The 23,201-nt window shown below is 48.9% G+C and overlaps 1 long non-coding RNA gene across 2 annotated transcripts; it reads left to right on the top strand.

The window, feature by feature from the left end:
• The first annotated feature begins 4,716 nt into the window (after positions 1-4,716).
• LOC106894855 lies at positions 4,717-23,185 on the top strand. Of its 2 annotated transcripts, XR_001413325.1 has the most exons (8): positions 4,717-4,876; positions 9,536-9,637; positions 16,319-16,783; positions 20,510-20,607; positions 20,971-21,201; positions 21,283-21,381; positions 22,289-22,358; positions 22,965-23,185. It is a non-coding gene; the product is annotated as an uncharacterized LOC106894855 (long non-coding RNA). The 2 variants fall into 2 exon arrangements; XR_001413326.1 differs by lacking the exons at positions 22,289-22,358; positions 22,965-23,185 and adding an exon at positions 21,469-21,664 and having other exon boundaries at positions 21,283-21,334.
• The last annotated feature ends 16 nt before the right edge of the window (positions 23,186-23,201 follow it).

The raw sequence follows: 23,201 nt of genomic DNA, 5'->3' as shown, positions 1-23,201 counted from the left end.
ACTATTTGTTAAATGTGAGTTACTTAAATAATTCATTTTTCTCGCTAATTATACAGTACGTGGTTAGCTTCAATGATCGCATGTAATTAAAGGGGAATGTCTTCTGCAGCTCTGTCATGACTTTGATGGTGCTGATCGAGAAGAGATGGAGATTTCCTGGTAGCCTACAGATTATGTGCTAATTAAGGGGTTTTCATGGAGTGGCATGTGTATCCTGCGCATGGAGACACACCTTGAAGGTAGGCAGGATCTCCCAATCTCCTAGAGGTCCTTAGGTTTGACTGAGGTCCCAAGTTATCAAAGCCTCCACTTGATTTTAAATACATGCTTAAAACCTTTTGAAGTCAATGGCACTTAAGTGTGTGCTCGAGCTTTAGTGACACACTTGAGAATTTTGCCGAATTGAGCCCGTTGGCTGGTGAGGGATGAAGGCTCACGGGTACCTCTTCTTCCCCAGGGACACATCTAATCCCCTTGATTAACCGATCCAACACAGCGGGCTTGAAGCGCCTCACTGACTGTCACAGTTAACTTTATTTCTTTTTAAACACAATAGGCGAGCCCTTAAGAGCTTGAAAAGTTTTTTTTTTCTCCATGAAACAAAATGAGGGTATATGTAGGAGGAAAAAACCATCATCTCTGGGTATATTATTTTACCGTGCCAACCAGTGGGGAAGCCTTCCGGAGGATTACTATATAGTGGAAGAGGTTTGGTTTTCCGTGTGTGCTTTAATGACTGGACCTTTGTTCTACCTTTTAGCTGTGACCATTTAATAACTACTTGACTCGCTTTGCCCTCAGCAGGATGTTGCATCTAGCTCCACTGTGTTGAAGAACACAGTCAAAATTAGAAATGCCATTTAATGATTCAGTTGGTAACAGAGAGGTTATCCAAAAGCCTACGTGCGGAGGGGACTTCCGTAAGCATCCTTCTGTACAAGAATGCTTCCCTAGACAAAAATTAACTTACAGATGTTATATGGTAAGTTCCCAAGTCATCTCATCCGCAGTCTTTAAATCCCATGTTTAAAATCTCTACTGAATATGAAAGCAAAATGAAAGAAAATTCTCTCCTTTAACAGAAAGAATGGTTCCTACCTTTACTTGGGAAGAAGATTTAGATACCTTTGCACAGATGACCCTGGGAAATACATGAGTTTGTCTCTTTTCTGAAGAGTTCAGGCTTTAAACATACAAGTCAGCCTGGAGGTGGGAGGGGAAGCCTGTTCTCAGCAGAAGATGACATGCCTAAAGGTGGCACAAGAGGACAGTAGCAGAGCTGGAGTTATACCCCAGGACCCCAGTACAGCCAGCATCTTGCACTCCCAGCAGCTTTGGCTGCTCCTTGAGGTTTGACCAGTGCATTCAGAAGTGGGCAAACCTCTATGGAAGGACATTATTATCTACAGGCCAGCGTGGTGGGTAAAGAAACTGTAAGAAGCAATTTTGCATACCCAGAATAATTGAGGAGGCCTCCCGAGCTTCTCTTCAGCTTGGGAGAGGAGGTACCCAGAGGAGGCACAGAGCTGACAGCCATGGGCTGGGACACACTGGTCAAGAAAAAGAAGAGGACGCATGTTTTGACTGAATATAGTGTCTTCAGTACTTCAGCTCAGTTCTTGCAAAGAGATCTTTCCACCAAAACCCCCAAGCCAGCAAATTCCCCCAGAGCCCTCTTTCACTGGAGAAAGATCTCTCGACATGATTGTAATGTCCATCTGGTCTACAGGTCCCAACTAGACAGTGGAGCAAGGGATGTAGAGGTTCCAGATCGAGAGAAAAATCTCAGTTGCCCCGAGGGAAGAACAACAGGTCTTTCTGCCTGGTCTCCAAAACCAGATTCATTGGACCTGACTCTCCAGTCAGACAGGGGTAGGACAAGAAGTAATGGATTTGGCTTGCAGTGGGAAAATTTTAGGTTACATGTCAGGAAATTCTTCCTGTATTGAGGATAGTTTGGCCATGTAATAGCTTTTTTAGTTCTGTTTTGTGGTTTCATAGTAGCTTTATTAGATGGAGAAGGTGGTGATGCTGTCTGTGGTTGGAAGCTACCAAGGTAGAACTTGCTGTTGTTCTTGCTCCACACTCTCTCTTACCCAACGCGCTTCGTCAAAGTCCATAGAAAATCAGATCAGATGAAATCCTGTTTTGAGTGTCTCGTGCCAGGCTTAATTCCTTGTGCTGTGTCTCTCTGTGAAACAAGTCAAGTGTCCTTGACTGGAGCATCGCTCTCTGAAGAGATAATTCTTCTGTATTTCCACTTGTACCTGTACCCTCTGGCTCTCTCTTAGTCTGGCCCGTTCCCAAAGTGATGCAAAAATGTGTACGCTCCATCACAAGAGAAATAACAACAGGAGGCAAAGATTCAAGGTGAACGTTGTTCTTATGAAATCTTCATTTACAGTTAGTTTGCAGCTGTTGTTTTTTTTAAAAAAAGAATATATTTACTGTAACAGGAGTGAGTCAGCACGGATATATTGCAGATAAATCATGTCAGACTAATTTGATCACTTATGCTAATGAAATAACTATCAGTCTAGATAACATAAATCTATCTGGTTGTCCAGAAGGTTTTAAGAAAATTTTGCGTGATGGATTAGAGTCCAAACTCCCTAAATGTAGGTTGAAACAATCTATTATTGAACAGGGTAGAATACTGGCAAAAAGAGCGAGTCATGGCTTGGAGCTAAGGGTGAGTGTCAGTGAGGGGGTGACCGAGGAGCAGGTCCTCTGCTGGGGCTCTTTCATATTTTTATTAAAGATTTACGCAACACCGCAGCATGTAGGATCATTAAATTTGCAGACGATAACGAGCTAAAGGGATCAGGCGAGACTTACTGGTCTTTCTTTGCAGACAAATTGCTTTTTTGGCAGTATAATCTCACTAAATTATGTGAGGAGACTCAGAACAGCAAGAGGATCTTGCCCTGGACCAAGACGCTCCGTGGCAGTTACAGCACCTTTAGGGGTATGAGCTGGAGTCTTTCCAGTGGGGACGGGGAGGTTTATGTTGTGAGGTGTGGTGGAGGTATGGGGGTGAGAGGAATCCCCAGCAGGAGAACAGAGACATATTTTTCCTTCATGTTTTAATTTTTTGAGTCCTTTATATGCTCTCCCCGTAAACATTTGCACAGCAGCGTTTGGCAGAAAGTACTGGGGGTGGTCATCGAATCATATAGAATCCTAGGACTGTCTAGGTTGGAAGGGACCTTTAAGATCATGTTTTATTATGGTGTATAAAGTATTATGTATTCTGTTTGGCCACGTTTTATTAGAGTATATAAAATATATATTCTGTTTGTAGCTGATGTAGCAATTATGTCTAAGAGAGCTTGTATTTATGTCTCTGAGTAAGGACTTCCCTCTTCCTGACACCTGCAGCTGACGGAGGGGGAGCTGGATGGGAACAAACATCCTTGTTCTCGTGGGTCCACGCACTGAAGAGTTAACCAGGAGCAGACACTCCACTTGTAGCTCCTGTCCCGTTACAGCACACAGTGTAGCCCTGTCCCGGCGGCGTTTAGCTGTGGAACTACTACTCTTATCACCCCTATCATCTGAGCTACCAAACTTCACCTTCATCTGGGTTTCTGGTTTGAGGCGCTCTTCATGACACAACGTCTGGGCAACGTCTTGCCAGTCCAGGCAGGAAAAGTGCTTCCTCAGCTCCTGCTCCCGGGGTGTGAGACAGCCAGGCTGGCCAGCGGGCAACACGCGAGGCTTCCCGGCAGCTCTTCTGCCCATTTTTAAGAGCGATGTGATGACTGTGCTCTTCCACTCCTCTTTCTGCCACTCTTGGAAAAAAAATGTTCAGTCTTTGGAAGATGTACTATAACCAGCGGCTGATTTGTTGCATGAGATTCTGAGTCAGGGAAGAGTGGAAATAACAGGAAAGTGGTTTTTCCTCTATTTGGGGCTCTGGCTTTAATCGGCTTCTGAGACAGCATTCATTTCTGGGGGAAGAGTGATGCTAGTGGATGGAGATTTCTGCCATGGGAGCAGTCTTTTGGGGTGGTGAACACCTGTATTTCAGAGCTAGTGAAGGTACTTAAAGGTGGCCAGTTCCACTTGCAGCACACCCAGATGCCGCTCTCCTAATTTCTTCGCCACTGAGAAACTGAAGTGCAAATCTTCAAATGGCTGTTATCATTAACAGAAGGGCAAAAAGATTAAAATGTAAACGACAAAATAAATCCGTTAAATAAATCAAAGATGGAACCGAAGAAAGAAATCTGAAATTCTGCATGTAACGGGGATAACTCATTCTTACTGTCAGTTCAAAATCAACCATAGCAGGAGAATTTAATGATACCATTGTTTAGTGAAATTAGGCTTGACACTAGCCAGTTACCCTTTATTTTGGTTGGTTAGGATTTGCAATTGTTTGACACTCATTAGAAATCACAGTAACCTGTTTTAAGGGCAGGCAAATTAAGATTCCCTCTCTCCGTACAAGATTACTCATCACACCACAGCTACATGCTAATTGGAAAATAACTAGTGAATGAGCGTGTCTTACACAGGCTGTCATCTGAGCATGTCAGGTAACGGACCAGAAGGGAGCTCGCAGAGAATTTGGTCATGCCCACAGCAGCTAAGAAAATGTTGCAGGAAATTAGTGCTACAATAACTTATCAGATGCAAAAATAATTATTAATCCTTAATGATGCTGGTAATTTCTTTACAGGAATTCACCTGACCTTCTGTCTCCTTCAGTGCCTCCAGCATGAGAACACATGGTTCCTTACCTGAACCTCAGCCCTGGCTTTTTTTTTCTTCAGAGCCTGCCAGTGAGTTAGAGAAGCCCCAGGGTTTGCTAGGGCAGCTGTGCTTCCAGGGAGAAGACCTCTGAAGGCTGCGCTGACATGACAGCAGGGTAAGCTGCTAGCTCCAAACATGCCACCTTCTGTCTCCTCCTAAGGGAAATCTTGTCTAGCTAAATGAGAAGAGAGTGGAATGGGCAAAAGTTTTAAGCAGGTGCAGAAAGAGGTTTCCTGGTGGTTACACCTTGCACCAGCAAAGTGTGGGAGGAGCAGATCTCGGGGGTGAAACGTTTGGGGCTGGTCTGCTCTATGCATTTTGGGGGATTTGCTTGGGATAGGTCTGATCTGGCCCTGTGGCTTGGAATTTCACTGAATTTCACTGAATTTTAGAGTTGGAAGGGACCATAGAGATCATCTAGTCCAACTCCCCTGCTGAAGCAGGATTGCCTAGAGCTTGTCAGAGCATGTTACTCAGGAGCATCCAGGCGGGGCTTGAAAATCTCCAAAGAAGGGGACTCCACACCCTCCCTGGGCAGCCTCTTCCAGGGCTCTGTCACCCTCACCGTGAAGAAGTTTCTCCTCATATTTGAGTGGAACCTCTTCTGTTCCAACTTGTGCCCGTTGCCCCTCGTCCTCTCACTGGGAACCACTGAAAAGAGTCTGGCTCCCTCCTCCTTCAACCCTCCCTTGAGATACTTGTAGGCGTTGATAAGGTCTCCCCTCAGCCTTCTCTTCTCCAGACTAAAGAGTCCCAGCTCTCTCAGTCTCTCCTCATAAGGGAGATGCTCCGATCCTTGAATCATCTTTGTTGCCCTTCGCTGGACTCTTTCCAGTAGTCTAGTTCTAGTCTAGTTCTAGTCTATAGCAGCTGGGGACATGTTGTGTAGGAGTAGTCTAGTTCTAGTCTAGTTCTAGTCTAGAACATTCAATAGCAGCTGGGGACATGTTGTGTAGCTCTCTGGAGCTCATCTTGTCGTTTAGTTTTGTCTGAAAGGAATCCAGTTCTGCAGCATGGACCTACATGCAGTGAGGAAGGTCGGGAGAGTCACCTCAAAAGGGCTCTCCTGCTCCAAAATGAACCAAACACCAATCCAGCTGTAGAAGAGTCTGCAGGAAGCTGGTCAGACCAGCCTCTCGCTCCCGGCAATCGCTAATGAAAGTTAATCTGAACATGCACAGCCTGTTCTAGTGTTTTTATAACGTGTTCACTCTGAAATGCTTTTGTTCCAGGGAAGCAATCCTTTGCAATCAGGAAGTTGGTTGTTTCGTGATTAGCGTTGCTGTTCCCCTGGAGGGAAGGGATGGCACTGTCTGGACAGACTTCGAATCTGCTGAGAAAACTTGCCTCTGGTTCTCCACCCCAGATCCAGTCTCTGAGTGGGAAAGTTGCCTGGGTCCCACTGAGGAGCCCAGAGAGGGTGTGCTGTGTGAGGCAGTGAGAAGTGTAGGTCACCCACTAGCTGTGACACGAGTTTCCAGCCTCTGTTTGGCAGGAAGATGCACAGTTAAGATTAGCTTTATTGGTTTATCCACGTTTTAATCTAGAAAATGCACTCCCTGTATCACACTGCCCAGGTCTATGTGTTCCCTGGGTATTCAAACCAAAGATGAATTTTCACTTTGTCGTGGTTTCAGCCGAAATCACCGCAACCGAACCAACAGATGGCCCTTCCCCCCCCCCAAAAGAGGAGAGGAAGAGATAAGGAGATTAAAAAGTTTAGAATTAACTAAACTACTTTAATCAAAAAATAATATTAAAATAAAAGAGAAGAAAATAATGAAATAGATACAACATATATACCAAACTGTATCAAGCTCCCAGGATGACAGTCCCATCACCACCAGGCACTGGGGAAGTCCCAGACTGGACTCGGTGATGGACAGGAGCAGGATTCCAGCTCTGGAGTCAGGAACACATGGGGATCAAAGGCAGATGAACAGACAGGGTCCTCTTCGGACATCGGCCATTGCAGGAAGAGAGTTGACCTTTTGATCCCTCAGCTTTTATACTGAGCATGGGGCAGATGGGATGGAATACCCCTGTTGGTCAGGTTTGGGTCACCTGTCCTGTCCGTTCCTCCCCACAGATGTGACCCCTCTACGTTTTTTCCGTTTCCGACCCTCTAAGGGGCAAATAACGAAAATTGGCTGCCCTTGGTTGTTATAGCAATAAGTATAAGCAAGGGCCTCTCTACATACCATTCCCTGGCATGTAGCACAAACATTGGTCTGATCACTCTGAGAAGGAACAGTTTTCTCCACAATATGCCATTAATTTCAGAGAGTTAGAAAAGGCCTAACTAAAATGCAAAGTTACAGAACACAAAATTGATCTGGTTTTACCTCAAACCGGGACACACTTCCGAGAGTTCAGCTTGCAAAACCAAGGGAGAGCTGGAAAAAGGACCCTTCTGCATCAGCGTGATGAGTGATCCCTTTTTATTTTCGATCAGATGCCCGGTCTGGATTTGAAATAGAAAAGTAATATACTATCTTTCGGAGTGACTTCGGGAGGGGGCCCTGAAGGAGGAATGTAGAGCGCTGTACGACGGGGCTGGAGAGATCAGAGAGGAGCCTGGAGAACAAAAGCTGCCACTGTCAGAGATGTGGGAGTTGGTGTTGGATGGAGCGGGGCCTCCCGCTGCTCGCTGCTCGCTGTCGCTGTGGCCAGGCTGGCACCGCCGCGCAAGGGGGAATGCAGGCAAAGAGCTAATCTGTGGAAACAGAAGGACAGACTTAGCTTGAGAAGATGAGCATGCTGAGCTGGTTTCTGCTCTGCTACCCCCTGAAACCTCGCTGATATCCGCACGGCTCCCCAGCTGGAACTAGGAGCAGACAGGGGTTCTTTATGCATTTTCTCCAGAGCCAGACTGGTGAGGATTTGGTGAGGACTGGAGAAACTGATACCGAGATTTTCAGCTCAGCAGGAGGGAATCTGTGTTTGCTTAATTTGGGAAGAGACAGTCGTATAACTTACAGTACGTGAAGCTTAAGCAGTGGAAGTATCCCCCTGAGCACAGGGCAGAGTAGGAGGCAGCTAGGAAAAGGCTTTTTGGCTGCCTGAGCCTTTCCACAATGCTTTCTCCCTTCCTTCAGATACAAAGGAACGCCTGCTCTGAACAGTTTGTGCAAGAACGAGACTCCAGTCTGGTAACCTAGGGCTTCCCCCAGCCACGTGTAGTCCAGCTCCCCACAGCGTGTCTTCCCAGAAGCTGAGTTAAAGAGAACCTTCTGAAAAGCAGCTACTCTCGTAATTTCACCTCACTCTCTGGCAAGCTTCTCCGGAGCGGCCTTCGCTGCTGTTTGTGTTATCTTGTATTTCAAGGTTAAATTTCTAACTGCCAGCTTTGGCAGTTGTCTTGGAAGGGGCATCGTGGTACCCGAGAGCCCTCTCTCACAATTGTCTTCCCCCATAATTAGTGCCGGTAGCAGTAATCAGATCCCGTCTCAGTCATGTTGTTGGGCTCATCAGAAGCTGGACTCAGGGTCTGAGGGTCATTTTTTGGCTTTTCCTGAGTCACTTCTGTATTTTCTCTTTCCCCATGATGGGAGGAACATGGCTGGACGTGGCTTTCCAGCAGATGGTCTCTGTGCCGCATATGAGAAGGAATTCTTCCTGCCGGGGTCTCCCTTTCTCAACGCTGAGGATCAGAGGAGGCCCTTTATGGCAGCTTTTGGGCTACAGGAGATCTCTGCCGTGTCTTCCAAGTCCTTTTCAAAGCAACTCCTTTCCGAGGCAGTGTCCTGTAACCTGCATTTCTGGTTTCAGATGTCTTACCTTGTGTTCGACTTCTTAAATCGGGTTTTGCTGGAGTGTGCCCAACCCTCAGTCATTTTGGGTGGCTGCGTATTGATGGTCCCATCCTGCTTGTTGTGTCCCTGCCACCAATCTTCAAACTTTGCCACAACAAGGATTTTTTATAGCGTCATTTAGGTCATTGATAAAAATATTGAATAAAACGGTAGCAGGAGTTTCACTCTTGTTTTGTCCCCGGTGTTTTTACCCAGTGTAATGGTGCTGTACATTTATTGAGTTGCTGGAGTGTGCCCAACCCTCAGTCATTTTGGGTGGCTGCGTATTGATGGTCCCATCCTGCTTGTTGTGTCCCTGCCACCAATCTTCAAACTTTGCCACAACAAGGATTTTTTATAGCATCATTGATAAAAATATTGAATAAAATGGTAATGGGAGTTTCATTCTTGCTTTGTCCCAGATGTTTTAACCCAGTGTAACGTTGCTGTACATTTATTGAATTGTGGCTATTGGAACATGAAGTAAATATGCCTTTGAAGAATAGCCAGTTTCCAGAAATGCTTCCCACCTTAAATGTATATTCCCAGTCCATTACGCCGGCAACTGAGGTTGAGGCTTGGGAAAATAGAAGAGTTCAATGCATAGGTGTGTGCGTCACTGCCTGGTGCCAGACTGTTTGCACAAGTGTAACCAGAGCGTACCCTGTGGTATCCAGGCAACTTGCTGGTTTGTAGATCAGTAATTAACTCTTTGGCCTTCAGAGGTCTAGCAGAAGGTTTGTCCATGCAGATTGCGGCAGTTTCTGGGCTGAAGGCTTTATTGTTCCAGAAGAGCTTCTTCTGTTCTGGCTTTATGAGATGTCTAGGAGTTGGCTTCTGGCTGGAAGCTCACCACAATAATGCAACGTTGCTTCATGCCACCACGTGGAGAGGAAGTGACAGCCAGGCTGGACATCCTCCTTGTGGTGGTGCCCACCTCATAAAACAGTGTTAATACACATCTGACTGTTTCTTTTCAGTTTCCAACCTGGATTTCAGCCTGGAACAGGACTGCTCTGATTGATTGCCATGGAGAGAGCTGGATCTGGGAGCTCATCCGGAGCCAGACGAGGTGTCCCTGGGTACGTGCTGTTGTTCCCAGCACAGTGGTGTGTGACCTGCTCTGTGATGCTCAGGCTGGTGCCGAAACGAAGGGAGTCCCAGGCTCTGTATCAGCTCTGGACAGGGAAGGCACCGATGGGGTGCCCTCCCTTGAGTTTTGTGGGTTGTTGAGGACCTCTCATGGATGCAGCTCAGGAGCTCGTGTTCCCAGCGCAGCAGTGTGTGACCTGCTCTGTGATGCTCAGGCTGGTGCCGAAACGAAGGGAGTCCCAGGCTCTGTATCAGCTCTGGACGGGGAAGGCACCGATGGGGCAGAGACACCTTTGCCCTCCCTCAAGTTTTGTGGGTTGTTGAGGACTTCTCATGGGTGCAGCTCAGGAGCTCATTTAGATCCCAGGTTGTGAGGGTCGCAAACCCTCGAAATTGTTTATAAACATCCCCTTCACCCTCTGAATCTAGCCATCCCCTGGCTTTGGGAGGTGGTGGCGTGGTAAGATCTGCACCTTTTGCAGAGCTTCCTGAGAGAGAGGAGTCACTGTTGCAGGGAGGGACAAAGGCAGCTCTTCTGGCAGCAGCTGTGTAGCAAATCTCTATCCAGAGATGCATCTTAAAATCTCAGAACTGCTCAGGGGCCCCAGCCAAATACCCCCAGGCTGATACAGCAGAGCCCGAAAGAAACTGTTGATATTCAGAACTTGTTCTTTAGCTACAGAGGACCTGGAAGCACAGGCGTCTTTGTACCTCTGGGGAGAGAGGTACGAGGAAGCAGGGCAGCCTTTGACATGGTAACAGGAGTTGTCCCTTGCAGAGCTGGAGTCAGAGTAGTCATTATTAAAAGAAGGTGACCTGGCCTTCGTGGTGACTTCTGAGCAGCTCTGGTTTGCAGACCCCCGGGTCCCGAGTCCTGGACTCAGGGTGGGGTTGGCTCAGCACAAGAGGCTCTGGAGGAGGGTTATGGCTGGGGAGCTCTGGCACTGCCAGCAGGAAAAGGTCATGCAAAATAAATAGAAGAGAGTCCCTTTGACAGGCATTGAGGAATACTTCTGACTGTACACAAATATCATCCAGCTGCTCCATTTCAGGCCTATTGTGCATGGCATACAGGCAGCAGAAAATGAGAAGGGAAGGCAACTGAAGGTGGCTCCTTCTCCATTCAGCTCCGTGCAGCCTGGGAAAGCTCAGGGCAGCCTATCCCCCATCTCTGTCTGCTTTTCATTATTATTTTTTATAGCCAGAAATAAGAACTTTATGGGCTTTATTCATCTCCTGTCAGATGCCCAATCAACATCTGGGAATGCAGCAATTCCCAGAAAGTGCTGACCTAGTGAGACCCAGTGGAGCACGAGGTGCTGAGGAAGGTCTCCATCCCCTCTCCCATCCCTGACTGGCCTTTTAATTATCTTCCCAGCTGAAGTAGGGTGTGTGCCTCCTCCTCACCCTCACTACCTGCCTGCATTTCAGAGCACCAGGGTCATGGGAGCTCCCCTGGGGTGTGTGGATGTGGAAGCTCTCCCAGGGCTCCAGGTCCTGGCAGACCTACAGGAGGTACCAGTGCTGGGGAAGTCGGCCCATCTCAAGGGGTCCTGCAAACAGTGGCAGAGGCTGGAGAACATGTGCTGGTTTGGTTTCTTCCTTTAAAAATGAAGGACACTGAATCTCAGGGCTCATTTCTAGCCAGTTCTTCCTACTTGGGCTGGCTGACATGTCCAGGAACGTTAAAGCTGATGGTTTTGTCCATACGCACCCTCCCGTTCCTGTCCACATGGAGAGTTAAATGTTTATATCCCTCCCTGAGTGAGCTTCCACCAGCTCCCTTACTCGTGCCACTTAGCTGTTGTCCTGTAGAAGCACTAATTAATGGGGAAAAAACCAGGTCTGAGGTGTCATGGCAGGTGACTGAAACTGTAGCAAAGACCAAGGATGCCTTGGACATCCCCTTGAAGAGGTGGTGGAAATCTTCAGCTGTGGTTGGAAGGCACTAGGGAAGACGTCTAGGGTATGGAGGGTAAGGGCAGGAGGGGCTGAGCTGGAGACAGGGTGTCCTGAAAACTCCTTCTGGGTCCTGTGGGGCTGACAGTTGGGGACTGCATCCCTTCCCAGTGCTGGGATAGAGCTCTGGACGGGGCAAATGGCTGAGGAAGGAGCTGTGGACCCTGTGCAGTGCCTGGCCAGTGTAAGGGGGACACACACGGCAGGGCAGAGGGGCTCAGCTCTCCCTCCTCCCACATGCCTTTGTTTGGATGTGCACAGGACTCAGAACCTATGCATAAAAGCGCAGGGACCCTTCCTGAAGGGTTTTTGGTTGAGTTTCTTGAAGGTTAGAGGATTTTAAGGTCTAGCAAAAGATTGACTAGAGAGGAACACGTTTTTCTTTACTTCGGTGCGTATTGGACACATAATCAAATTCAGGTGTAACAAGCCAGAGGCAAGTTCTGTTCTGTTGGGAGATTAGCCCGTGTGCAGCTGCTCCAGCAGGTCCAGCAGGTTCCCTGGCAGATCCCTGGGCTCCCACAGCAGATCTCTTGAGCCCCCTTTTCCCACAGGCTCCCGCCCTGCCTTCTCCCTCAGGTGTGGGTGGCTTGGCTTGTGCCGAGTTGTGGTGTCTGCCTTTCCACAGCTTGGGTTTCCTTTGCTCCCTGTCTCCTAGGTTCAAGCTCCAGCCCGGCGGTCAGGGCACTTCTTCCCTCTTCTCTGCCAGAATCTTCTCCCCACGTTTTGGTCTTTTTTTGCTGACCAACTCCACTGGGAAGTTCCCTCTTGTTCCTGTGGCACTCTTGTCCCTCCGGTCGCTCTCCTCTCCCAGTCTGGCTGCTGCCCGGCTCTGTTACGTGCTCTTCTGCCCACACGTCCTCCTTGGGCTTTGTGGCCCGTCTACAGGCTCTTCCCACACCTCCACCCTGAGACAGCATCTAACCAGGGCCGCTTTGTGGCTGCGACTGGTTTTGTCACCTCGTGCCAGAGGGGCCTTTGCGCTTTGGTGCCCATGAATAGAGCAGAGCAGGTTCCCCCTTCCTCCTGCCCAAGAAGTGGAGCTTCCAGGGGAGAAGGCAGCAGGGGCAGATGGGGCTACAGCTTTTCCCTCCTGGTGCTGGAGCCCAGCTGGGCCAACAGACCTCTTGGTCTTGGTGGAGGCAAACCCTGCTGTGAAACAAGGCCACAAGGCCTTGTAGCCCTCAATGATGTTGGGGTGCCTGCAGTCTGGTCCCTTCCTGGCCGTTTTTGAAGCACGCAATCTTCTCAAACACCTTGGCAAGGACCCAGAGCTGGGTATCCGTGGTTGTCCTCAGCTCCAAGTCCAAGAGATACAGGTGGCTCCAAGCAAGAGATACAGATTGTTTAGAGAAAGGGGCCCGGCCGAGCTGCCCGATCAGGTGCCCACTCAGAATCACAGAATCACAGAATCTTCTAGGTTGGAAGGGACCTTAAAGATCATCTTGTCCAACCGTCAAAAATAGTCACCCACACAACAAACAAGGAGCACCATCACTAAACCATACCTCCCAGCACTACATCAACCCGTCTTTTGAACACCTCCAGGGATGGGGCCTCAACCACCTCCCTGGGCAGCCCATTCCAATGCCTGAGAACCCTTTCAGTGAAAAAATTTTTCCTAATATCCAGCCTGAACCTCCCCTGGTTGAGGTGCCTGCAGTCTGGTATTCTCAAACATCTTGGCAAGTCCCCAGAGCTGGGTATCCTTGGTTGTCCTCAGCTCCAAGTCCAAGAGATACAGGTGGCTCCAAGCAAGAGATACAGATTGTTTAGAGAAAGGGGCCCGGCCGAGCTGCCCGATCAGGTGCCCACTCATGTGAGGAAATGCCACCAGTGGGAGCTGAGGCATCATAATCCAGCCCAAAATGCTCCTTTAAAGACATTTCAGCAGCTCAATTAAGTTTCCACTTGTGTGTTTTCTTCCCCCTTTGCTTTCATGGTCATTTAAAACAAATAAGGTGAGCGGCACACGGCAGCGTGATCCCTGCCATTTAATTCCCTTCCCCCGGGTCTCCCCATGATTTGGTGATTTAGGGGCAGCAGGGGAAACATCCACGGAAAGGGAGGCGGGGGCTTCCCACAGGGACAGCAGCACACAGACCAGGGCCCCCCAGCATCATTTCGGAGGAAATACGTGCCTTGGGTTTTCCTTTGAAATCCCGTGGATCTGGTGAATGCGGTGCTGGAGCCCAGGCCTTGGAAGAGAAGCGGCCGCTCGCTCGCTCCCCCGCTTCTGTGGCCTCCCCGTTCTCATTGCATGTCTCACTGCCCGCCTTGTTCTGGCATTGGGAAGGGGGGATGGAGACCAACGTTCGGGATACATTTCACGCTTCTGTGCAAACACAATATGAGATGAAGAATTCATACCCTTAGACAAGGAGACGAGAGTGTATTTTCTCATAATAAGGAAAAGCAGCCAGATCGGAGCCTGCCAATTTCTCTTCAATGCTCCCGACTTCCCTAGGAAGTTCAAACAAGTCTATGCTTTTAAACAGGCAGAGAGAAGTATATTATATTTTTAAAAAAAATATAAATATACACAAATCCTCTTGGATCTTTTTTTGCATTATCCTTCCAACCTCTGTCTTGGTGGGTGACTTTTCCAGCTCTCTCCCATTTGATCTGCTGGGATTGCGGTGGTGGCGAAGGAGAATTCCGTGTGTTTTATGTGTTTGTGAACAATTAATAGTGGTGCTGCGTTTCACCGGAACAGCATGTAAAATGCACCCCAGGAGGGGAAAAAATAACAACTAACCAGACTGTTAAGCAGTCCGGAGCTTTTGCTGCCCGGGAGGAAAACGCAACGTGGGGGTTTGCTTATTCATCAGCAGCAGTAAATAACGGGCGCTCACCTTGAGCTCTCCTTCAGCCACTTCTTCTTCTCCCCAGCCTCTGTGCAAGCAAAGAAAGGAAATATTTACTGTAGTTGGGATGACAAATTGTGTTTTTATAGCTGTTCAAATTTTAGCTTTTGTTTTCTCCCTAAAAAGCTCTGTTTTCCTGGCTTTGGCTTTGTCTTCCCCAGCATCAAAAGCCCGTGCCTGGAGTGCGCTCTGCCAGCCTGACACTGAAAACGAGTCCTGAACCATTTGCCTGAACCTGTCAACCCCACATCACAGCCAGGCATTGTGTATGCAGGTGCTTTGGCCTGGGAAGGACGCCTAATGCACCTTAGTCATTTAATACATTTATAATCTAATCTCTCCCAACGGCAGCGTCGGCAGTTTTTCTTACCCCTTGTGCAGCACATCAGGCGCGTTTCCATCCCCGTGCCAGGAGGAGGTACGGGCTCACCCAGCACTGGTGAGGATAGCAAAGGCTATGGTGGTGTCGTCCCCCACCCTGGTCCTGCCTCCAGCCTGTCCTGAAGAGTGACCATCTGTCCTGTGAGCCCCTGGAGCCCACGGCCCCTTCGCCGAGGTCAGACCCACAGGTGTCCACCCCACCGGGAGTCCCCACCATGTGCTTCACCCTCCAGGGTTCCCCACATCCCATCTTTTCATCCAGACATCGAGGCTTTCCATCCATCTCCCTCAAACTGAGCCTGGAGGCACAGAGGTTACAGAGCTTCCCCCCCTCAACCATCTGCACTCTGTCTTCCTGTCCTGTATGATTTTCCAGTGGGGAAGAGATGGGCTGGGCAGAGACCTGGAGCTTGCCGTGTGCCTTGGAAGTCCCCACAAGCCATGAGTGGCCAAGACCTGCCGAAGCACGGTGAGCAGGAGGGCTGCAGACACTGGATTCCTAAAACCTGTGCTTTTCCTAGCACCTTCGTAAAGTTTCCTGAATTAAAATGATTCAGGGAACACATTTTCAGACTTGTCAGTGAGACGCATTCATCACTCCCCTGAATATGCACCAGATTGTTAACGCTTCGGGCCAAATACCATGTCTTTTTTAATGCCTACAAAATGTAGTGCATGTTGCTGGCTCTATATTTATAATAATTATAAAAGTAACGGGAGTAGCTGCATTCCTATAGGCTAGAAATGGCCAGGCACAGACGGGAAAAAAAAAATGATTCATTGTTGCAATTAATGCTTGAGCTTGCACCTGTGATTAATTAGCCTGGCGATAGTGCTATGCAAAAGATCAGGGTGAGAATTAATAAGGAGACAAGTGCCGACTTTTAAGATGGTTAGACTGCTATTTAGTGCTCCTTCCTTGGGCTGCCTCTGCCCGTTTAATTAACGGCAACGGCGCAGGCTTGCTATGCACCAATAGACCCATAGGCAGGTGGTGCAGAATATTTATATAACAGTGTTCGGTAGAAAACTTCAAAATTAAATTGCCATCCAGGTCTCTAAATATAATTTTGAAATGTCAGAGATGCTAAGAAGAACGCTGGCACCGGCTGAGATTGCTGTCAGGGAGAGGCAATTGCGTGCCAGATTTATACCGGTCTAAATAGGCAGGTGACTTCAGCTCTTGTGTTGAAGGTGGCCTGAAAATGCTCTGATGGACATCCTTCATCCGGTGGGAGGCAGAGAAACCAGCAGGAACACGTGCTAGAGAGGTGTCCACCTGTAGGACAGCCACACGCTTGGAGGAAAGCTGTTTTAATTGAGACCCCCTGCTAAGGATGGGGTGGGCGAGCGCCGGGGTTTAGGTGTGATGGCTGTTGGGGAGCAGGGCAGGCACTGTGGGGCTCTAAGCAGAACCAAGAGTGTTGTTCCCCCATAACGATGTGTCCCCCCCTCAATCCACAGCCTGGCCCACTGTGAATGACATCAACCTACCGATGTCACCTCGACGTTTCCTCCTCAGAGATACCCCCAGGTGTGGATGAGAAGGGAGAGGGTACGGAGAAGGAGGACGCTGAGGGATGCAGCCTGATCAGATGCTGAGGGAGAGAAGGACGAGAGGTGTTCCCCTGGGATCTGCCCAGGGAGAAGCTCTCTGTGGAAAGGGCTTCAGTACCATTCCTGGAGCATCCCATCAGTGGCAGGGCAGCAGTTTGTCTCTCTGTAATCACCTTTTGCTGACTTTCATCTCAGAAGGTATTTCTCTGTTTCTCTCTTCTCCTCCCACCCCCGTTTTCTTCCCAGCGAGCCCTCTGTGGGGGGCTCTTTTCTAACAGGTGATTTTGGGGGGCGAGATGGAGCAGGTGCCTCCCCCGAGAGCCTGCAAGTCCCCACGAAGCACAAACTACCCTGAAGCACCAATCTTTTGAGGTGAGCCCTGTTGGCAAAGTTTCTCCTCCAAGTTTTATCCATCACTCCTTCCGCTGGCTCGTTATCTTTCCCTTCTGCATATTTGTGCCTCCCACCACCCCAATGCATTTTTCCCAGTTACAGCAGCTATTGACTGGTTTATATAGATGGGGTTTCACCAGTCCTCCCCCCCAACCCCAGCTGCTCTGGAATTGCTGACAAGGCCGATTTGTCTGTTCACACATCAATCTGAAAGCACATGCAGAGTTATATCTTGGCTGACTTAATTGTTAGGAGCTGCAACCCCAATGTCTTTGTAAATAAAACGGTTTAATCTCATGGGGCATGCCTGGTGGAGAGAGTCGAATAAATACATCAATATGTAAATAGATCCGCACGAGGAGGGTGAACTGGGACTTTGCAAAACTGATAAAGCATCTTCGGAGAGGCGTTGTCGCTACACTTTGTGCATATTCTGATGAGGCAGACAGTGAGGCTGGATCTCAGCCCCGGGTTGCAGGAGACGAGGGGAAGGAGGGAGGGAGAAGCGTGGGCACGAAGCGCACCGTGACTGCAATTCTTGTGCGGATTGATTTGACTTAAATATATTCCAAGGCTGGTCTAATTGCTAGTTTAGTCTCAGGCTTTGATTTTCCTGATGCTCTCACATCCCTGCTGCCGAATCTTCCCTGCATTTCAAGCAGCCTGACTGGGGGCAGTGTCCAGACCACACTGATCCTCTGTTAGACCAAAAAAAGGATGACACCTGTCCTTACTGAGCCCGTCCACAAAGCGTTTGCAGCAAAGTGGGCATGAGTTAAAAGGCAGCGAAGGTCAGGCTTTTGCTGCAGGTGTAACAGCATCGGGGGGGGTATATTTTGGAAAACAAAGCCTGACATTTTTAGGACACCTTGTTCCTGATGGGCCCGTGCTGGTGTGCCCTCATCAGAGATCTTCTTAGCCAGTTGGGGAGAGCAGTTAAACGAAGGAGGAAGAGGAGAAGGTGCATGACCTGGTTAGCTGAGTTTGACACCTATCCTGCAGGACCCTGCCTGCTGCTGGGCTCTCTCTGTCGGTGACAGCCCTTTTTGCTGCTGTGTGTGGTGCTGCGGTGCCCACCCCGGGGAGACGCCGCTCTGGGCCAGCACCATCATGCTTCCATTTTTCTGGGGAAAACTCCTGAGGTTTGGCTCACAAGCGGCGGCTGCACCTGCTCTGTGTCAGGCAAGAGGGAACCTGTCACCTACCTGGGGCACCGGGACCCTTCGCCCCCCGTTCCCAGGGAGAGGAGAGGAGGAGGAACCACCACCGCATCATCTGGGGCGCTGCCTCCCTTGCTGCGGGCTGAGCTCCAGCCCTTGTTTTGCAGCGCGCCACGTGGAATTTTATCACCTTCAACAATGAAATCTGTCACCTTCAAGCTGCTTTATTGTAAGCTGGGGACTTTTCGCCCTGTCCCCTGTAACCTGGCGCTGGGCTCCTGCCACCCCGTGCTGCCTCCCCGCCCGCGCCGTGGCTAACGGCTATCGATCCGCCTCCTCGCTCCAACCAACGCCCTTAACTTTAGGGATCACATTTGTACTTGTTTTCTCACCAGGATCGGGTCGTTAATTGATCTTCCTCCTCTCTCTTTGCCTTCCTTCTGGCTTGTGTGCCTTTCAATCCCCTTCTCCTGGTGGCTGCTCCACCTCTCTCCCCAGCCCCCCTCCAGTTCGGGGAATAAAAGCCAATCAAACACGCACTGCAGCCGGCGTTCGGGAGCTGATCTGGTATTTTAAAGAATGTGATGTACAAATACGTCTTCTAAACAACACCACCTTCATGTTGCATCAGTTATAAAAATGCACCCTTCGAATCAGATTAACTGGCCTATCTTCTCATCGAGACAGCAATTTAATAGCAAACTCAGGAATGGTACCTCTTCCGCGGCCGTGGCTCGGGTGTCACAGCTCCGGAGGTGTGCTGTTGGGAGGGTTGGTTTTGGACAGTTTGGGAACCCCGATGTGGCAGATAAATTGACCTTATTAATCTGCTTTTATTATATGCTAAGATCAGAATACTTTTGCTTGCTGCTTTTCTGTAGCGTCTATTGTAGATGGGTTTTTGTTTCAGGGGGTAAGTCGTTTCATCTGAAACGCAGTTATGGACATTTGCATACGCATTTGTATGAGCCAATTAAAAACTTACCCTCAGAGTTGCTTTTCTGCTAACAGTCACTGTACAGCAAAATGGTTGCTACTTTTTGGAAATGTCTGCTTCAGTGCGGAAATCTGAACTTTTGTAAAAGCGTTTGGTCAAATCTTCAGGGTTTAGATTTTCAATGAATAATCAATATTTGCAACAAAAGATTTAAACAAAAACCGGTGTTCATTGAACTTTCTCCGCAGGAAAAATCTATAACATGTATTATTAAATATAAGGAGGTTTATGTCTTGAGTTTCATCGTGCCACAGCTTATAATAGCCCTTCAGAAGCTTGAAGCAGGTGGGGTTTTTTTTTCATTAAAGGAGATGTAGCGTTCCCCCTGCTGCATTCATTACAGGCAGCATATTGCAAGGTGCCTGTGCCCGGCAGCCCTGGCCCGGAGGCTGCTCTCATCCTTCCCCTCAGCACCACCAGGTATTTCATAAGCACTGGAGATTCTGATTTCCAAAGTGGCTGTGTAAGGGCTGACAGCAACAGCAGAGGGGGGAGAACAGCGAAAGGGGGAAGCGCTTTTTCTTGGTGGCATTTTTATCCATCTGCCTCCTGAGCACCTGAGCAGGGAGACGGCGACTTCAGGAGGGGTCCCTGGTGGTGAAGGGTGTAGCTAAGGATGGGTGCAGCTCTGCTCCTGAGTCTCCCTCTATAGCCAGTGATCTTAACCCGACCTGTGAGAAGTTCCCTCTCTCAGAGATGCAGTTGCTTAGGCAGTTGGACATTTTAGGAAACGGTAGTGGTCTCAAGCACTGGGAATACAAGGATTTCCAGCACCACCAGCAAGGAGCTGGGGGAGAAATCTGTGTCCCTTCCCTTGTTGGGTTTGCCAGAAGTGGGACTTGCGTTGCTTCGGCAGCCAGGCGGACTGGGATTAGAGAAATGCTTCGGTCGTGTTTTCATTCCCCATGGCCAAGTTCCAATATCCAAAATGGGTTTACCAGAAGTGAGCTTTGGCTCTGCCGACCTCCAGCAGCTGCTGTTCCAGCCCTGGGTCCCCAGAGAGCTCTGGGGATGCACCTCCATACTGATGTGTCGGGCTGATATTCCTGTCTTCAGCCTGTCCCAAGCCGAGACTGCCAACTAACACACACGAGGGCTGAGATTTCCTGATAAACCAATGGAGACCTTTCCTCCAGCACTTACAAATACATTTTGCAAGGCAAAAATAAGCAGTAATGCAAACATCGTACTCTTCTTTTCTTTTCTTTTTTTTTTTTTCTTTCTTTTTCCCCCTTTGCTTCAGGAAAGCAGGAAGAGGCGAGAAAGGATTGACACTTTATCCCACTGAGGGGTTTTTCTAAGCTGCCTGCTGGGAACACTCGCTGTATTCTCTTTAGGTAGTAGCTCTTTTGATTTTCTCACTGCCTTGCAAGTCACACTGAGGTGCCTGGAGAAGGATTTGCTGATTGCTTATGAAATCCATTCTCCCTTGAGGATCTGCTCTTTCCATCCTGATAAACTTTTAATTCTTGCTTTCTAATAACACCCAGGGACTGCGTTTCATGCCTTTATGAGGGTTTTGTGATTGATGTTCATCTGTGCTTGCAGGAGACCAGTAACCTCATTTCGTTTTTGACACAACATCAGGACAAATGCTCTGTGTCCTTCTCCCTTCTTGGTCACAGATAAATGAAAGAGAAAGTGAGGTGGGTATGATCTGATCGGTCTGGGTCTGTCAGTCTGGCTCACTTCTTCCCTCTCACCATATTGCTAAGCTTCTGGCACTGCTCCTGTCCAGCGTGGCACATGGGCACGTGTTTAAAGGGCACGGTCAGCTTATTTTTTATATCATTCTGTTATCTTGTTTTTATTCTTGGTTCCCTACACGAATGTCTGGGATCTTTGGAAGTAGCTGCTGTAACTTGGCGTGGGAGCAGATTGCTTAAATATTACCTTACAGAGTCAATGCAAATTTATAGCAGATGAGACTGGGACCCCAAATGCATTTTTTTTAACCTGTTACTGTCTTTTTTTTCCTTTGCTCGCTCTTTCTGATCTCTTTCCAGCAGTTTTCAGAGGAACATGGCTCGTGTTTTATGCTTAGAGTGACCTTGTCTGTGGTGCTCAAACAGTTTCTATATGGCCAGTAAAGAGATCTTAGGCTTACGTGTGTGTGTACATGCACATGCAGAGGTACACACCACTGGGGAAGGACTGTCAGCATAAGAAATCCTGGAGGAAAAATGCCCATGACAATGAATTCATAGCAAATACACAAAATACTATACCCGGATAGCCAGGTAATATCATTCACCACATTGTGACACTGTTCTCATAGAGCAAATGCCATTTCTCTTAAAAAATCCATTTTATTTCCTTAGGAGAAAGGCCATTGAGAGCACCTGTACCGAAGGGGAGAAGGCAGCGGAGCCTGTGAGCATGTCCTGCTTCCTGTGCTGTTACACTGATTCTAAACCCAGGTTTGGTTATTTCTTATACGTAGTTATTTTTCCTCTCTGCTTTTTTTTTGCTTTGAAATATCTGCTTGCGTCCTCAATGAAGAACAGCTGAGAGATGAGGAAAATGGCTTAAGAATTCAGCGGGCTGTAAGCTATTTGGATTTAAAATAGTGCCTGGGAGAGAGCTTTTTACACTGCCTTGCTGAACAATCCTCCTTCTGTCACCGTCTGAGGTTGCCGTCCTTTGTTCGTCACGATGTCGCCTTCCCTCCAACTCTCCAGAGCCTCCAAGGAAAGGAAAGGAAGGACGAATGAGGCTTCTTTTCTTTCCAAGGAAAGGAAAGGAAGGACGAATGAGGTTTCTTTCTTTTTTAAATCCCCCCAAGTCCTTCTTTTAAAAAACAAAAACCAATCCTTATGGGCCATATGCCTTTGTTTCGGTTGTGTTTCTTGGCTTTGTTTTTCATCATTTCCCCCTCCTTGCCCCTTTGCAGGGCACCGTTAAGCACTCAGGGAGGCGGCTCAGCACCCCTGGTCTTGTCTGCAGCACTTGTAGCATCACACTTTGCTCGTTTGACTATGGCCAGAGCCAGTCTCTGGTGCCTACGGAGCCTTTTTCCCTTCCCTCTCCCAGGATCTCCAAAAAGCGAAGCCGTGGCTGGTCTGCCAAGGGAGGCAGAACAAGCTGGGTCCCCCGTTGCTCGTCCCTGCTGCTCCCCAGCAAAGGCAGGCAGGTGGTGATGGGGAATCACTGTCCCCACGCCTGGCGAGGCCCCCGACGGTCCCCCCAGGCGGGCAGGTGGCGGAGGGAGGGTCCCATCACGCTCCGGTTCCCCCTCATTCCCCCTGCGGGTGCGGAGGCGGGAGGGAGCGCGGGGCCGTCCCGTGGCACGGGCTGATGGCTCATCCTTTCTCCTCTGATTTGCAGCAAAATGGAGGAGATACTCCAAACGGGTGGCTCTCCCAGATGGGCTCAGCACCGTGTACACTGGGGGCAGGTGAGGCGGCCGAGGGACCCCGACACCTTTTTGTCACCCACCCCGGATCCACGGGAGCTGCCAGCAGGACCCGCCTGGCACCCGGAGCCACAGCTCACCCTCTGTGTCCTGTGAAGGGAGTCTGCCCCCGGGACACACAGGACACACAGGCACAGCTCCCGGAGCATCTCCAAAGCCATTCTTTTTTTTTTTTGTTCAGAAATTCCTGTTGTTGTTGGTTTTGCTGACCTAAGCGGGCTGTATCTTCTCCAAATGTTTCTGACGTTTCTCACAGGGTAATCTATTAATGTCGCAGACAAGGATTCTGCTGACTTCAGTTTGGCTTCTGTTTCCCATTGGACGGGCTCCTCTCTTTATGGGGGAATGCCTCAAGCCAAAAAGAGAGGGGAAAAAAAAAGAAAAAAAACCCAGCCCCTGAGCTAACTGAAAACAGCCCAAAGGGAAGCGCTTTCCAGCCACATTGCCTCTCACTGGCTGGCTTCTGTTCTCTGCTTGGGGACGTGCCAGACTTCACTGCCTCCGTGCTTTTGATTCCTGTTTATCCCCGGCAAGATGATTGTCTATAATTATATATAATCTCCCCCTTGTTTACTCTTCTTCCTCCAGGTCTGAACGCGAGCTCGACGGCAACTCTCTGCTGGGTCTGCCAAGGCTCCAGCTCCAAAGGGCTCCTCTGCGTCCTCCACCTTCTTTTTCAAGAGTAACAAAGACATTTGATTTCCTCCCACCCCTTTCTCTGGGCGCCCCTGCGCTCTCCCCCTCCCCCTCGCTGGCACTGGGGTTATTTATACAGAATGTGGAAACAATTTGCAGGAAAGCGAACAATGTAACCCAGAGTGAGGG

This window comes from Calidris pugnax, unplaced genomic scaffold (genome assembly GCF_001431845.1).
Source record: "Calidris pugnax isolate Ruff unplaced genomic scaffold, ASM143184v1 scaffold237, whole genome shotgun sequence".
Classification (NCBI taxonomy): domain Eukaryota; kingdom Metazoa; phylum Chordata; class Aves; order Charadriiformes; family Scolopacidae; genus Calidris; species Calidris pugnax.
The sequence above is the reverse complement of the archived record's forward strand: the minus strand, read 5'-3'. Positions and strand labels throughout refer to the sequence as shown.